Source organism: Schistocerca nitens, chromosome 2 (assembly GCF_023898315.1).
Source record: "Schistocerca nitens isolate TAMUIC-IGC-003100 chromosome 2, iqSchNite1.1, whole genome shotgun sequence".
NCBI lineage: Eukaryota > Metazoa > Arthropoda > Insecta > Orthoptera > Acrididae > Schistocerca > Schistocerca nitens.
In genome coordinates this window covers 216667486-216682509 of record NC_064615.1, presented here as the reverse complement: position 1 = coordinate 216682509, position 15024 = coordinate 216667486, and positions in this window count along the sequence as shown.

Genomic DNA, 15024 nt, shown 5'->3' with positions numbered 1-15024 from the left:
AATGTTCAAATTTTATTGGGATCACCATGAAAATTTATGGAGGATGGCAGATTTAAATTACTGTGGCTTTATTCCCTGCATTACTACAGAATTAAATAGTTATCATAAATGTTTTCTTTTATGGACGATCTTAGGTCCGCCATATTTAACACTGCTACATCTCCTCAGCCACAAAAGGCTTCTACTGGGTTTCCCCATGACGTAGGTTCCCGTTTGTCTCATTCGCACACTACAGTGCTTAGGCCTCAATAGGCAATAGACGCCTGTGAGTTTCCCCATCTCGTGGCGAATCTGTGCCCTTTGTGGCAGGCAGTCTTGGACGACAGGGTTCGTTCCACAATTCCTGTAGACTGACTCTTTCGACCATATATTTAAATGAGAGCGCAGTACTCGTTAACTCACATGTAGTGATACGTGATCCTTGATACGTCTAGATACGATTTTGACAAATGACAGATAAGCGTGCATTCTGTCTCATCACATGTATCCATTCATGTCCATTGTGCATTCTAAAGGACTTGAGCAATTCCAGTAGGACAATGCGACACCCCACACGTCCTGAATTGCTACAGAGTGGCTCCAGAAACACTCTTCCGAAGAATACCCCATCGTACTCTTACGAATTTATGGACAGTCCTGTAGGATTCATGGTATCAATTTCCTCCAGTAATACTTCAGACATTAGTCGAGTCAATGCCACGTCGTGCTGCGGCACTTTTGCATGCTCGCAGGGGCCCTACACGATATTAGGCAGGTGTACCAGTTTCTTTGCTCTTCAGTGTATAGAACCTAACCAACAGCCTAACACAATAAAACAGAAACGCCTGGCAATAGAAGGCAAAACCGAAAACAAATTACGTCCAAGAGGGAGGCTGAGAATAGCTAGATTGACATGAACACGCCAAAGGCGCACTAGGTAAGCAATAGGCACAAGTAAAAATAAAGAAGAAAGTGATGCACCAAAACAGCGCAAATGGGCAATCTGCCGAATAATATTCCAAGAACTGTGCTAAACACTCCACTGACCGGAACTGAGGAAAACCACCAATGCACGAGGATAATTACTGCGCTCACTCAGTCCAGGAGCAGCAAGGCTCCTTCCTCTGGATAATCCAACAGCGAGTTCTGGAAAACAGAAGTTGCCACAAGCTGCCCCTCCCCCGTGCAGAAGTACCTTCCTTGGCGTGTTGACGCTGTTTCTCCTTACTCGCCCAGCGAGCTCCAAGCAGAATCCTTCCATACCGAGCGCATCGCAGCCAAAACAGACCGTCAGCAACCTCTTCCAGCGGCAACCACCAGAAATCTCTCCCTTCGCGCTGTTCCAACCTGCTCTGTCTAAGTGAATCAAAGAGAGCCTCACATTGCAGCACCGTAGACACACGTGAGTCAGGTGCGAGGTATGGACCTTCCAGCGCGACTCAGTTCCATTCTGTTAAGTTCAGTTCATTTCCGTTCTGTTCTGTTCTACTCCATGCAGTTCACTTCAGTTCAATTCCTTTCCGTTCTGGTAAGTTCTGTTCAGTTTAACTCCGTTCATCTCTGTTCAGTTCCAGTCCATGAATTCTGTTCAGTTCTTTTCCATTCTGTTTGAACCAGTACAGTTCAGCTCAGTTCATTTCTGTTATGTTCCATTCAGTTCAGTTCAGTTCAGTTACTTTCAGTTCCATTCTGTTCCATTCCATTCCTTTCAGTTCAGTTCACTTCTACTCCATTCCATTGTGTTCAGTTGATTTGAGTTCTACTGATGTCAGTGTGGATCGTCCTGATTATTGGAGGACTTTTTAATTTTCATAATGTTCGCCAGTACCGCCTAAATTTCTTTTGTAATTGATACGCTAAATGAGTAAACAACTCTGTGATACTAGTGTTTAATGTAATAACTGAGTTGTACTGTGGCCTCTTCCCAGGATGAGCCATAACCCCAGTAGGAAAAAAATCGGTGACTGTACAAGGATACTCTCCAAATAATATTTATATAAGGGAGCCATGGCCTCTGGTGGCTCATTACTGCTACACAGCTCACCATCAGGTTCGTTTCTCCAGCAGTGATAGTTGTACGGTACAGCAGTTTATACACGGTGAACCAAAACTCCGACTAACTTTCAGAGATAGTAGGACGGACCAAAACTTGCAAAAAATTTCTAGTATATCTGGGCTCTGTAGTGCATACCTTAAGAGCTAGGGGCACTTGTTCATTTTCGCTACTGTGAAACACGGCTCTTCTACTGAAAGGGTCCTCATAGCTTTAGAGCCCATGTTTACTGGACTTTTTTTCCTTATTTTGGTCCATGCCACAGCCTGCAGCAGATGAGACGTGTTTCGCAGTATCGGATATTAAAAAATGATTGCAGCTCTTGAGTTACGCAATTTAGTGCCCATGTGTACTACGCATTGTTTTTATTATTTTTGTCCATACTGTAGCCTATGAAAGTTTTTGGGTGGAGTTCTGGTTCACCCTGTACACTTTTCCTGATGAAAAATTAGCCAACATGCACGTCGTAGTATGATTTCACTAAATGCACTGGAAGAGCAACACGATGACTCTTTGATAATAATACATATGTGTCAACTGATGGTTGTTGCAGCACTCAGTGTCTTGTGCTGTACGTTTTAGTGATTGCGTGTCATAGGCCTTTTCACTACTATGACAGTAGTTTCCCGAGACAAAGTTAATAGCTGTAACCAACATACTATAATAATTACAATAGTACTCTGTAATGAGTCACAGGAGAGACGGGTCCCTTGAACGAAAATACGCAGAAAATGTCTCTACCCGACCTTCGAAACTTTGGCAGTGGAGCTGAGGTTCATTCGGTATAGTGAACCTGAGGCTTAGTTTACAAGAGAGTGAAAGCCGCGAAACTAATTTACGAAAGTGTGGTGCTAGACATTGTGCACGAGAGTCTGTCACTCGCCGAAAGTCGATGACAAAACTAAATTCTAAGACGAAAAAAGCGACGCACCACGAAGGAATTATCCGAATGGGACAAAAATAGGTAGATGTTATGTAATTGTGCAAACAAACGAACGATCGAAATTACAGAAAAATTGGATGATTTATTCAAGACAAAGAGCTTCACAAATTAAGCAAGTCAATAACACGTTGGTCCACCTCTGACCCTTGTGCAAGCAGTCATTTGGCTTTGCATTGACTGACAGAGTTTTTGGATGTTTTCCTCAAGGATATGGTGCTAAATTCGGTACAAGTCAAAACCCCAATCTGGTTGGATGGCCCTGACGATAATGCTCCAAACGTTCTCAACTGGGGAGAGATCCGGCAACTTTGCTGGCCAAGGTAGGGTTTGGCGAGCACGAAGACAAGCAGTGGAAACTCTCGCCGAGTGCGGGAGGGCGTTATCTTGCTGAAATGTAAGCCCACGATGGCTTGCCATGAAGGCCAACAAAATGGGACGCAGAGTGTCGTCGACGTGACGCTGCGTTGTAAGAGTGTCGCAGCTGACAACCAAAGGGGTCCTGCTATGAAAAGAAATGACACACCAGACGCCCACTGCTGTCTACATATTTGCAGCCCTGTGCCTGTAGAGGACTCCGAATTGTAACGTGTAACATGGCGATGTATATTGTACGTTGGTGTGTGAGGGTTCATCCACACACGGAGCATCTTCTTCAGTATGGCATTGCCAGACCAACACGAACACTGCAACGTCTACAAGCCGACACCTCGGGTTCATGGCCATCGGTCATCCTCTATGATATTCCGACTTGCCGCCCCCCAACCCCCCCCCCCCCCCCCGTCCCTATTTTCACACGTTTGTTTCCAAAATTTAAGGAAGACATTTTAGGATCGCACATTGATAGTGACGAAGCGGTTGAACCAGAGGTGAGGTTCTGGTTCTGTCAACAGTCAAACATTCTACAGTGATGGTAAAAGTGGTTTCTTGTTGGCAGAAATGTGTTCGTCACCAGGGTGACTATGCTCAGAAATAAATATGTAGACCTGAAGAATAGAGATGCAGAACGTTAATAACGTTTGTTTTATTTAAAAAGTCTTAAGAGTTTGCACCTAAAATATTCGATGGTATTACTTTTCAGCACGGTCTCGTACATGAGTAACAGCAAGAAAATGGAAATTACAATGCATCAAATGTTCACTCTCCAATGCCCCTAATGCTGAACTTGGCTGAGGAATTGCTGATTTTAATCGGCCCAATAATGCATGTTTCTTACGTTTAGCTTTGCGTGATTGAAATAAAGATCAGTAAGAGAATTTTCCTGATGATACAAAACGTTTGTTCAACTGTTTCTTGACTGTTTCTCATCAGTCGGGCATCCTTACTAGGTTACTGGTAATGATTAAGAAAGGTGTGTTTAGTCATGGGATCATTTAGTAGGTGCAGAACCATTACAAAGAAGCTAGACAAACTCTTTGGCTAACACTACAAGAGAGGCTTTGTGTTTCACACAGACCTTTACTGTTAAACTCCAAACAATTTACCGTAGTACTTGGCACCACCAGCGCTCAGGAACAAAGACTCAAGCTAAGCCTGGACATGAGGCAAGGTTTAACCTAAGTGCCTACTTTGCTCTGGAAAAGTTCTTCCATTTAAAGATTGACAGATAGTGGAGGACCACTACCGAGCGCGAAATGCCTGGGAATACTCGAGTGAAACACAAGAACTCCCCTACAAACAGGCAGATTTGTTGTTGGATCACAGCATTCTTGACATAAACGTAGACAAACACCTCAAGTAATTTCTATGGCGTTCACGAGAAAATCCAGTGAGGAGGCAGCAGCTCGCACTGAGAGATGTCATAACAAGAAGCCAGGGTGGGACGACATGGGAGTTCTCGTGCTGCATGCTAGCTGCCGCTGAGGAACTTTTCGACTCTAGAGGTCTAAAGCTATAGGAAGCTGCTGCGTGATTGGTAAGCATAGCTATGCAGTGTTGATTGCTCATTGGGTGAGACTGCAATCTGAGCCCGCCAGTGACAAGTACGATACGCCAGGAAATTCAGCGCTCTGGAGAGCAGACTGGGAGAAAAGAATCAAAACTAGTGAGCAGGGGCAGCCACCGGTCAATGAAAGAAGTGACTGTCAGGGCGAGAACAGGTGGACAGTAGTGACCGATCAGTGAATGGGCGATGTAGCGATGCCTGAGAAGAACGGATTAGCCATGCTGCTTTTCCCATATCGTTTTAATTTGCCTTCTGGAGGCACGTCAGTCTAATGGAGACTAAGTTTTCTTACTCTGAATGTGATACCTGCATTCTTTCTCATGTCTACTGTGTATCTGTGAGATATTCATTTTCGATTCGACATTGGATGGACTGCCCTACGGTCCAATGCATCAGTTATTAAGCATCCAAAAATGTATCCCTTGCCTGTCCTGAGCCTTCAAATACAAAAGGGAGACCGTCTCCGCTAGATAACCACCACAGACAAGAGACAAAGTGCGTGAGTATAAAACGCCATCTTGGCCGCCGGGCCAAGCTCTACTCGAAGGGATTTAGCGGACCGTCAACTACCGGCAGACGGATCGTTGCCTCAGGGCCACAGAGCATGGGAGATGAAGGTCGTGCCTGCCGGGGTGGCCGAGCGGTTCTAAGCGCTACTGTCTGGAATCGCGCGACCGCTACTGTCGCAGGTTCGAATCCTGCATCGGGCATGGATGTGTGTAATGTCCTTAGAATAGTTAGGTTTAAGTAGTTGTAAGTTCTAGGGGACTGATGACCTCAGATGTTAAGTCCCATAGTGCTCAGAGCCATTTGAACCATTTGACGAAGACCGATGGTTAAAAGCCACACGACAAGAGAGGAAACCGACACATCGCAAAGCATCACATCATTCGTAGACACCAGCAAGTAATTCCGACGTCGTCTAGTGGTGAGGTAAAGTGGTTTACTTCGCTCCACCCCCTCCGCTCCCCCAGCTCTACTATCCCAGATATTAAGTCGTGTCTATGCTCAGTCAAATCAAACCTGAGATTATATTTTTATCATTGATCTGTGAATGATGATAATGGAAAAATGCCGTGTGGCTAGGGCCTCCCGTCGGGAAGACCTTTCGCCTCGTGCAAGTCTTTCGAGTTGACGCCACTTCGGCGACTTGCGTGTCGATAGGGATGAAATGATGATGACAAGGACAACACTCAGTCCCTGAGCGGAGAAAATCTCCGACCCAGCTGGAAATCCAACCCGGGCCGTTAGGTATGACATTCCGTCGCGCTGACCACTCATCTACCAGGGGCGGACAATGATGATAATAATAATGAACTTAAACGTTTGTATGTATTTATCAAACAGTTTGATTTACTATGTTTGCTGCCCAGCATATTAATTTTCTCATTCAACTGCATTTCAATATACAGGGTGTCCCAGCTATCTTGTCCACCCAAAATATTTCTGGAACAATAACAGCTATTGGAAAACGACTTTCACCGGTATCAATGTAGGGCTGGGGCCCATGAATGTACATATTTGGAAACATTCTAAAACGAAAGCGTATGTGTTTTTTAACACAAACTTATGTTTTTTTTAAATGGACCTCCTATGTTTTTTCTTCAGCAATCCATAGCATGACAAAGCACATACACAATGGTGTTGATTGCATCGCATAATTCCCATTACATCCCGAGATATTGAGACGCGAAGTTGACGCTTGAAACACCCGACATGCGCTGCTAGCGCACGTCTTGAGGCTCAGGCGTGAACCCCATGCTGCCCGTAATCGCGATGTGATTGACATGTGTAACCACACCTCCATACTTATCAAGAAGTCCGAAACGAATAATACGGTCTGCTGCCATCAACTCTCATAAGCACATAATCGTTTCCCTCTTACACGTTTTACGTATCTACGTACACAATATGAACCAGTACCGATCGGTGTACACCCGTCAGGTTGTCTTATTTATCCTGCACACCCAAAATAAGGCTTATCTAATGCGTTATATGACCCATTGTGCCTGTCGCGCAGGGCCTGGCTCTACCTAGTCAAGTGTCCAACGTAGTTCCCACTACTGCCACAGTTACCACTTCGTCTTGTTTATGATTTGCGACACATGCAAACTCCTGAACTCCACCACCCTCCGAGCATCCCATTTGTGGTTGCTTTGGCGTGCAGTACCCCGCTTGCCAGTGTAGTCGTGCATCAGAGTAATCTAGTGACGGCACGGAGGTAGTACACATTGTGAATAAACGTTGTGTTGTGGAACTTATACTGTACAGTATAATGTACACAAATGAAGATATGGTAGAAATGCTGCTGATCTATGGAGAATATACGTTGACGGGAAATACGTTGTGAGGTTGCTTGTTTGTTGATAGCACTGTTTGCGAACATTATGATTATTAAGTTAATATGTCTGTTTTCTACCCTACTCTACATACCTGTACTGTAACCTGTTGTAGGTGGACGAAATGCTGTTCAGGCAGAACGCCTGTACAGAAGACGATTCCCTGACAAGCCATCGCCTTCGCGCCGGATGTTTGGTCGTCTCACATCTCGTCTACGTGAAACGGGAAGCTTAAATCTCAGACCTCGACATCGTCCTAGAACACGCACAGATGAACGTGCTGAAGTTGCTGTGCTCGCTACCATAGCTGTGAATCCTCAAATCAGCACACGTCAAATTGAACGTGGAGTTGGTGTGTCGAAATCAAGTGCACAGCGTATTCTTAAACGTCATAAATATTCATTTACGCCAGGATCTTCATGGAAACGACTTCCGTAATAGGGTAACATTTGGTCGGTGGGCTCAGAAAAAACTTCTGACTAATCCAAATTTTTTTGCAGATGCTCTCTTTACCGACGAGGCATCATTTTCCAACAAAGGAATTGTCAAAATGAGGAATATGCATTATTGGTCCGCAGACAATCCAAAATGACTCCGTCAGGTAGAGCATCAACGTCCGTGGAAAATGTTTGGTGTGGGATTATTGGAGATACCATTATCGGACCTTCCTTTATAAATGGCATCCAAAATGGCAGACAATACTCCAGATTTATACGACACTATCTTCCTGTTCTCTTGGACACCGTACCTCTGAACCGGAGAATGGTCATGTGGTAGCGGCATGACGGATGCCCTGCACATAACGCCTTACGAGCACGACGACTTCTGAACCGTAAGTTCCCTGGTAGGTGGACTGGACGAGCTGGCCCAGTTAGGTGGCCTGCCCGATCTCCAGACCTTACACCGCTGGAATATTTTCTTTGGGGAGCAGTCAAGGATGCTGTTTACCAACATGAACCAACAACACCAGAGGACATGAAGCAACGCATTATTGATGCTTGTACAGCCATCAAAGAGGAAACAGTAGCACGAAGTAGGGCATCTTTCATCCGCAGAGTGACCCTATGTATGCAAGCCAATGGGCATCACTTTGAGCATGAGATGTGAACGCTATGTTTAGTATGTAGTGCTAGTATCACAGTGGAAGTTTCTACAAAGGGCCATTTTACCCAGTGATGTTAAGAAACATTTGTTTGAAACTATTTCTCATTTAACGCATTAGATAAACATTGATAATTATGTGATAATAAAACTAATTGGTTAAACATGTTTACATTCATCTTCTATGTCCTACCTGAACTTCCCAAATCAAAACATTTTTACCTAAACAACGGTAAAACTTTTAGTCCACTTGCTCGTTTCACTAAAATCATCAACATGAATTTTACTATTACGAGTGAATGATTAACTGTCACTTGCGCTAGATCTACAGTGAAGTAAAGTTTTAACGCTGAACGGCATTACCTTTTTGGTAACGGATTAACGATAAGCGAAGTTAACTTTGTGACTAACGTTGCGGTACACAGATATGTTACAGAACCGCATCACCCCTAGCCTATGGGATAAATACCTGCTGGAATCTACGACGTTAATGCAGGATGGCAGCAGACCGTATTATTCGTTTCGGACCTCTTGATAGGTATGGAAGTGTGATTACACATGTCAATCACATCGCGATTACGGGCAGCATGGGGTTCACGCCTGAGCCTCAGGACGTGCGCTACCATCGCATGTCGGGTGTTTCAAGCGTCAACTTCGCGTCTTAATATCTCGGGATGTAATGGGAATATTGCGATGCAATCAACGCCATTGTGTATGTGCTTTGTCATGCTATGGATTGCTGAAGAAGAAATATAGGAGGTCCATTTAAAAAAAAACATAAGTTTGTGTTAAAAACACATATGCTTTCGTTTTAGAATGTTTCCAAATATGTACATTCATGGGCCCCAGCCCTACATTGATACCGGTGAAAGTCGTTTTCCAATAGCTATTACTGTTCCAGAGATATTTTGGGTGGACAAGATAGCTGGGACACCCTGTATTTTGGCACTCAGTGTTTGGTGACCTCATTAGCATCTCAGTTATTCAAATCTAAATTCACTACAATACTTTCTGGAAAGAGTCTAGCAACATATTACTTCCTCATACTTATGTCTCGTGAAATTACGACAACGAGAAAATCAAAGACATTAGATCTGAAATGGAAATTTACTGACAATCATTCTTCCCACGCACCAGTCGCCAGTAGTACAGAGAAGGAGACAAACGATAGTGATACCAAAGTACTCATCTCCAAACACCATACGTTGGCTTGCGAGGTATACATGTAGATGTCGGACATTTAGCTACCTGTAGAAGATTTAGCCATGTGTAAAATATGTACACGTATTAGTGACTCAAATATTTTATATATAAAAAAGTGGTAGCGTCTTTGAATAATAATCAAAACATCCATGTTATAGAGTTCGAACCCTTTCCACTGCTCAGATTTTCATTCAGAGTTATGGCTAACAGCGGCTGAATACTCATAGCTTAAAGAGGCAGCCGCGTTCTACCAGCAGCTTTGTTAGAGAGAGCGGAGGTTTTGAGGGTAACGTTTTATGCCGTTAAAAGGGGGGAGAACAAGCAATAACCAACGGCATACGTTAAAGACTCATAATGTGCGTGTGAGTTGTAAGTGAAAAAGTGTCATGATGATCGCTCCATTGGCAGAAGATTCTGAATTAGTCCGCCACTTAGATCTCCGGGAAAGGACTGCCAAACAGCAAAGTAACCACTAGAAAAATTGAATAACCAACGAAAGGTAAACACACTACGAGCATATGGTAGCATGGCATATTTGAACCTCAAGCTCCACTATGCATGTCAATCCTTTTTGCGACTGAGTATGTACTATAGAAGAAATTATGACGATCACTTTTTGTATGTCTTGTGACTCATTCACCGCATCATTCTAATATTACCGATTACTTCATGGGCACACATGCTCTTATATGGACCTCTAAAGCCGCACCACCTGCATATAGAGTTTTTAAAATTTATTTCCTGTTGTGTATTATGAAGTAATAATGTAAACATTGTAATTCATTACTACAGCACGTTTGACTACTTGATATGGGTGGACGTGCTCTGATGTAGACTTCAAACACCGCATTATTCGCATATAGGATCTTCTTAGTTTATTTATATATTGCTAAAGAATATTTACATTTCAGTATTGTGTCCCTGACTTCGTGATGTTTTCACTGTTGGGCCTTTTATTAACTAAATCTCGAGTACGGTAACAACATAAACCTCAAGCACCGAATCACACTTCAATTTTTAGCTGTATAGCATTTTATTTGCCTTTTATTGAATGTGAGCATGTACAAGGAACGAATGTATTATGATTGCTGTTATGTCAGCTTAGTGGCTTTTTCACCTCATTATTGCGACCTTACCAATACTTTTTAACTGGACATGCTTGTACATAGACGTCGAACACTGCATTATTTGCAGATGACTTTTGTAGTTTATTTTTTGTAGTGTAACGATTTCTTTTTGTAAACCTAACAGTTTATTATAGGACGAATATGTAAGAAGGGTCGTGTGCGTTGCCATATCGTGCATATATTTCATGGATTTTCGTTACGGATGAAATCTTGAGTAGACATCAAGCATCGTATCGACTTTATACTACGAGCTCCACAGCATCTTGTATTGTCTGATCCAGTTAATGCGTCCTATATTGTCTTGTGTACAGTTACCATGGTTATCTATTTCTGTCAGTTGCTGTCGATACATGTAGTGTGTGTGTAGATAAATAATCTGAACTATATTTTCATCGTAAATTTACATGGTAATCCAGTTCTGTCAGTTGCTGGCGATGGGTAAACTCCGTGTAGATAAATAATCGGAACTACACTTTTTACCGTGAAATTACAATTTAAAAAATGACACTGTACGCTTTCAAAATATAATTTATTGTAAATTTGTGTTTTTAAAAATGTTACTTATTTCTGTCAAAAGTAATTTTAATGAGACTGGAGAGAAGCAAGAATCTGTATTGTTGCACATGTAGTTCGAGATTTATGCGAGAGCACATCGATTGCCGAGTACCACTATGTGAACAACTGTACAGAGACTTTTCTGTACAAATATCGTACTACCTCAGTCGCCACTGCAGTGTTAAGTGAACGAGTGCGCAAGAACATCAGCACAACATTTGGACGTTTTATTTTTGAGGTATTTTATTTTTGATAGTCTGAGGTTCCTTGCTACTTTTTATTGTCAAATGACGCAAAATCACTATGTGGTTTGCAAGATCGTAAAGATTATGAGCTCTTGTTAATGTATTACAAGGTACGTTCTAATGCTTCAGTAATGTATATAGTGTTTAAATGAGATCATAGGTATATTATCTACCTTGACTTGGGTTGTTTGGTTATTAAACTTTAGATTCGATAGTAACACAGATCTATCGAAACTGATAATCAATAAAAAGAGTTACAAGCAATCTTGGGGTATCTGATATTTCAGAATAATAACAATTCAGGTCCCCCCTAGTAGTTACCCAGTGTCAGACGTAAATAAAAAATATTAGGCTGTTGAACGGACAGTTCAGAATGGGAACGGATATGATAACTAATAATCAAGGAAGATTGGAACGTGTAAGTAGGGAAAGGAATGGAAGAAAGAGTTGCCGGAGATTATGGGCTTGGTAACAGGAATGAGAGAGGAGAAAAACTTTTCACTTCTCCAACAAATTTCGGCTAGGAATAGCTAATATACTGTTAAAAAGTCACAACAGGAAGAGGTATACTTATAAAAATCCTGGAGATTTGTGAAAATTCCAACTGGATTAGACCAAGATGAGACGGATTCCTAAAACAGATACTGGGCTGTAGGACGTAACCTGCAGAAGATACAGACACGGGTCATAGTTGAGACGAAGACAAGCTGTTTCTCCACATTATTCAAAGGTAGGCGGAGAAGTGGACGACGCGCACATAACCCATGCCGTAATAACGGTGACAGACTGCCACCCCTGGTAGTGTACGATGTGTTTCACTGTTCCACTAGAGGCGAGAAGGACGCAAATCTGTCCCGCAGTGTCATTCAGTTGACATGTCGATCTTCTCGGAAAGTGGTCTGGGTGATGCGACTCGCCTGTATCATTCTGATCTACAGCCTTCTGTGAACCATTCTGCACACACCAGCTGCACTGCCGAAATACTTCATCCCTCTCGTACACCAGTTTCCCGGGTGGATGCACCATTTGTCTCATGCCTGCAATGCGCCCTCTTTCTAGCCCACTGATTTGACAGTACGGTTCGCGCATACGTTTTCAAAGCGTCCTGTACCTCTGCTCAAGCCACAATGATCCATTATCTTTGGCTTGTAGCGACAACGAGAGCAGCAGACTCATTTTACTGGTAGGTGGTGTTGCGCCACTATATCTATGATGACCTTGAACTCACGGACCGACCTGCTGCAAAAGCTAATAATTTCTCAAGAACATACTACTGTACATATCCTGTGAATATGAACGTCCTACCTCTAGTCGTTCAAGGCGTTCTGTTTTTCGTGAAAGTGAGCATACTTTAATTAATCGACGAAATAAGGACGTAAAAAAGGTACTGGGAACCTAAAGAATACGGAAATGTATGTTATTTATGAAGGAAACGCATAAGACATGCAGGAAAAATGTGAAGAAAATGAAACTGAAATAGTCATGGGAGGACTGATTCAGCGCATAAAGAAGTCAAAACATTCTTCAGTAAAACAAAGAAGTCAACATTATGAGTGCAACGTGAATTCGACTGTTAAACGCACAGGAGAGAGCGCGTAGTTCGAAAGAGAACACTGAATGCATCTGCGTGGGGAAGGAGTTGTTTCAAGCGGTGACTGAGGAGTAAATGGGTGTCGACATGGAAGATATACGGGATGTGGTGTGTAAGGTGGCAGAATAAATGAAGGTGAATTTCGTACCTTGCATAAGGCCTTTATACATCGTAACAGGAAGGTGAATATGACACCTAACTTACATCGGCGGTAATGAGCAAATTTACCTATAAGTATGTAATGCAAAAGTGATGACACTCAATCGATGGTATTAACGCACCACTCCTACATAATGCATGCCAATGAGCAGAAGGTGAAACAAGCAGCGAGAGGAAACGTTTTCTGTGGAAGCCAGTGTGGGCAGACACAGAGGCCGCACACTGGGAGGCACTACAGAAAGCTCTTACGGGGGCGCGTCCTGCAACAGGTCAGCGACCAGACAGGTGACGCATACTGCAGGGCGAGTAACGGACCGCCAGAAGTAGGACAGAAAGAAGCTTTAGAAAACTGCATTTCGGAATGACAAAGGGGTACGAACAAAACCAGTGACGCATTTGATCACGTGAACTGCAAGTGGTACACATTTTATAGACACATGTAACTTTTTAGGCGTCTGGAGCAGACACAAAACATCCGATTGGTGGAAATGCACTGGGAAGTGCTGAGATTTCGACGCAGTTTAAAGGTAGGACCCTTGCGACTGGTAGAGAGAGCTTCCACAAATTAAGAGGAATGCTCCTATTGGTCGAATAGAGTCGTGACGTGGAGAACGAAAGAACCCAGACGGGGAGACAGTTCGGCTATGAGAAACACAAGACGGAAATTTCGGGGTGCTCTTATCTGAACTGGCATCAAGTGCAGAATGGAGCACATAACGCTCTATATAACGCAGAGGAGAAATATGTGTGAACACTGTTTTCGCAGTGGATGACCTCCAGGAAGAAATAAGCTGTAGCGTCGATGAGCTCCAACTGTGGAGAAACGAACCAGACAATTAGTTAATTGTTCTTGCGATAACCGAGGGGGCATTATAATATTCACACTGCTCCAGCCATGCGTGTGTATGTCACCACAGTCTGAGACTAGGGATCAGTTCATGTTTTCTTGCATATCGAGAAACATTGGGAGAGTTTGTGCTGGAAAATTGTGTTATATCCTAGCCAGTAATGCCACCCGAGCCCGCTGCCAAAAGGTTGGCAGCATCAAAGTCCGGACGCCGTCCGCATAAGCAGCGCCAGCGAGACAGGAAATCGCCGTAAGTCTGCGCGCGCCACCGCTGGCTTCTGGCTTCTTAAGCGCTGGAGTCGCGAGCGCTAGGACAGTTCTGGATTCGCCGCTCAGTTGTAGACTCGCCACCGAATTGTGTACATCGCAGCCGAGTTGTTGTTTGTCGTCAGCCGACGCTGACCTAGCCGCACCGACTCGAACTAGACAGATTTCTGTAGACCATGTTCACCACTTGTAACACCATAGCTCTAATGATCTACTGATTTATTTTGCTTTTATTTATTTAATGTTACTTCTGTAAATGTGTGTGATTGAATGGGTAACACATAACTGTATATTTCTTTATTTGTTAATATGTGCAAAAGTTCTGTGTTATCCAATGCGTTTGTTTGTAGTTATGTAAACTGCTGATCCTCACTTAGGAATCTTAGCAATTATTGCACCATAAGGTGTAGTGGTTCCCCACGGGAACAGTATTGCATCAGAATGCGCAAATTGTGTTTGGCCTTGCGGAAAAAGGTGGGACTGGTAGCCACCGGTCGGAGACGGACACGGAAGTAGGCGAGGAAGTCAGTCGGAAAGCACACGGAGACGGAGACGGAAGCCGTCGGAGACGAGTCACCAGACGGACACGAGTTACGAGTCCGTGCTATTCCATGGGAAAGACGCATATTGTGCTGATTTCCGAGAGAGGATTTTCATGCTTCTCTCCAAGGGC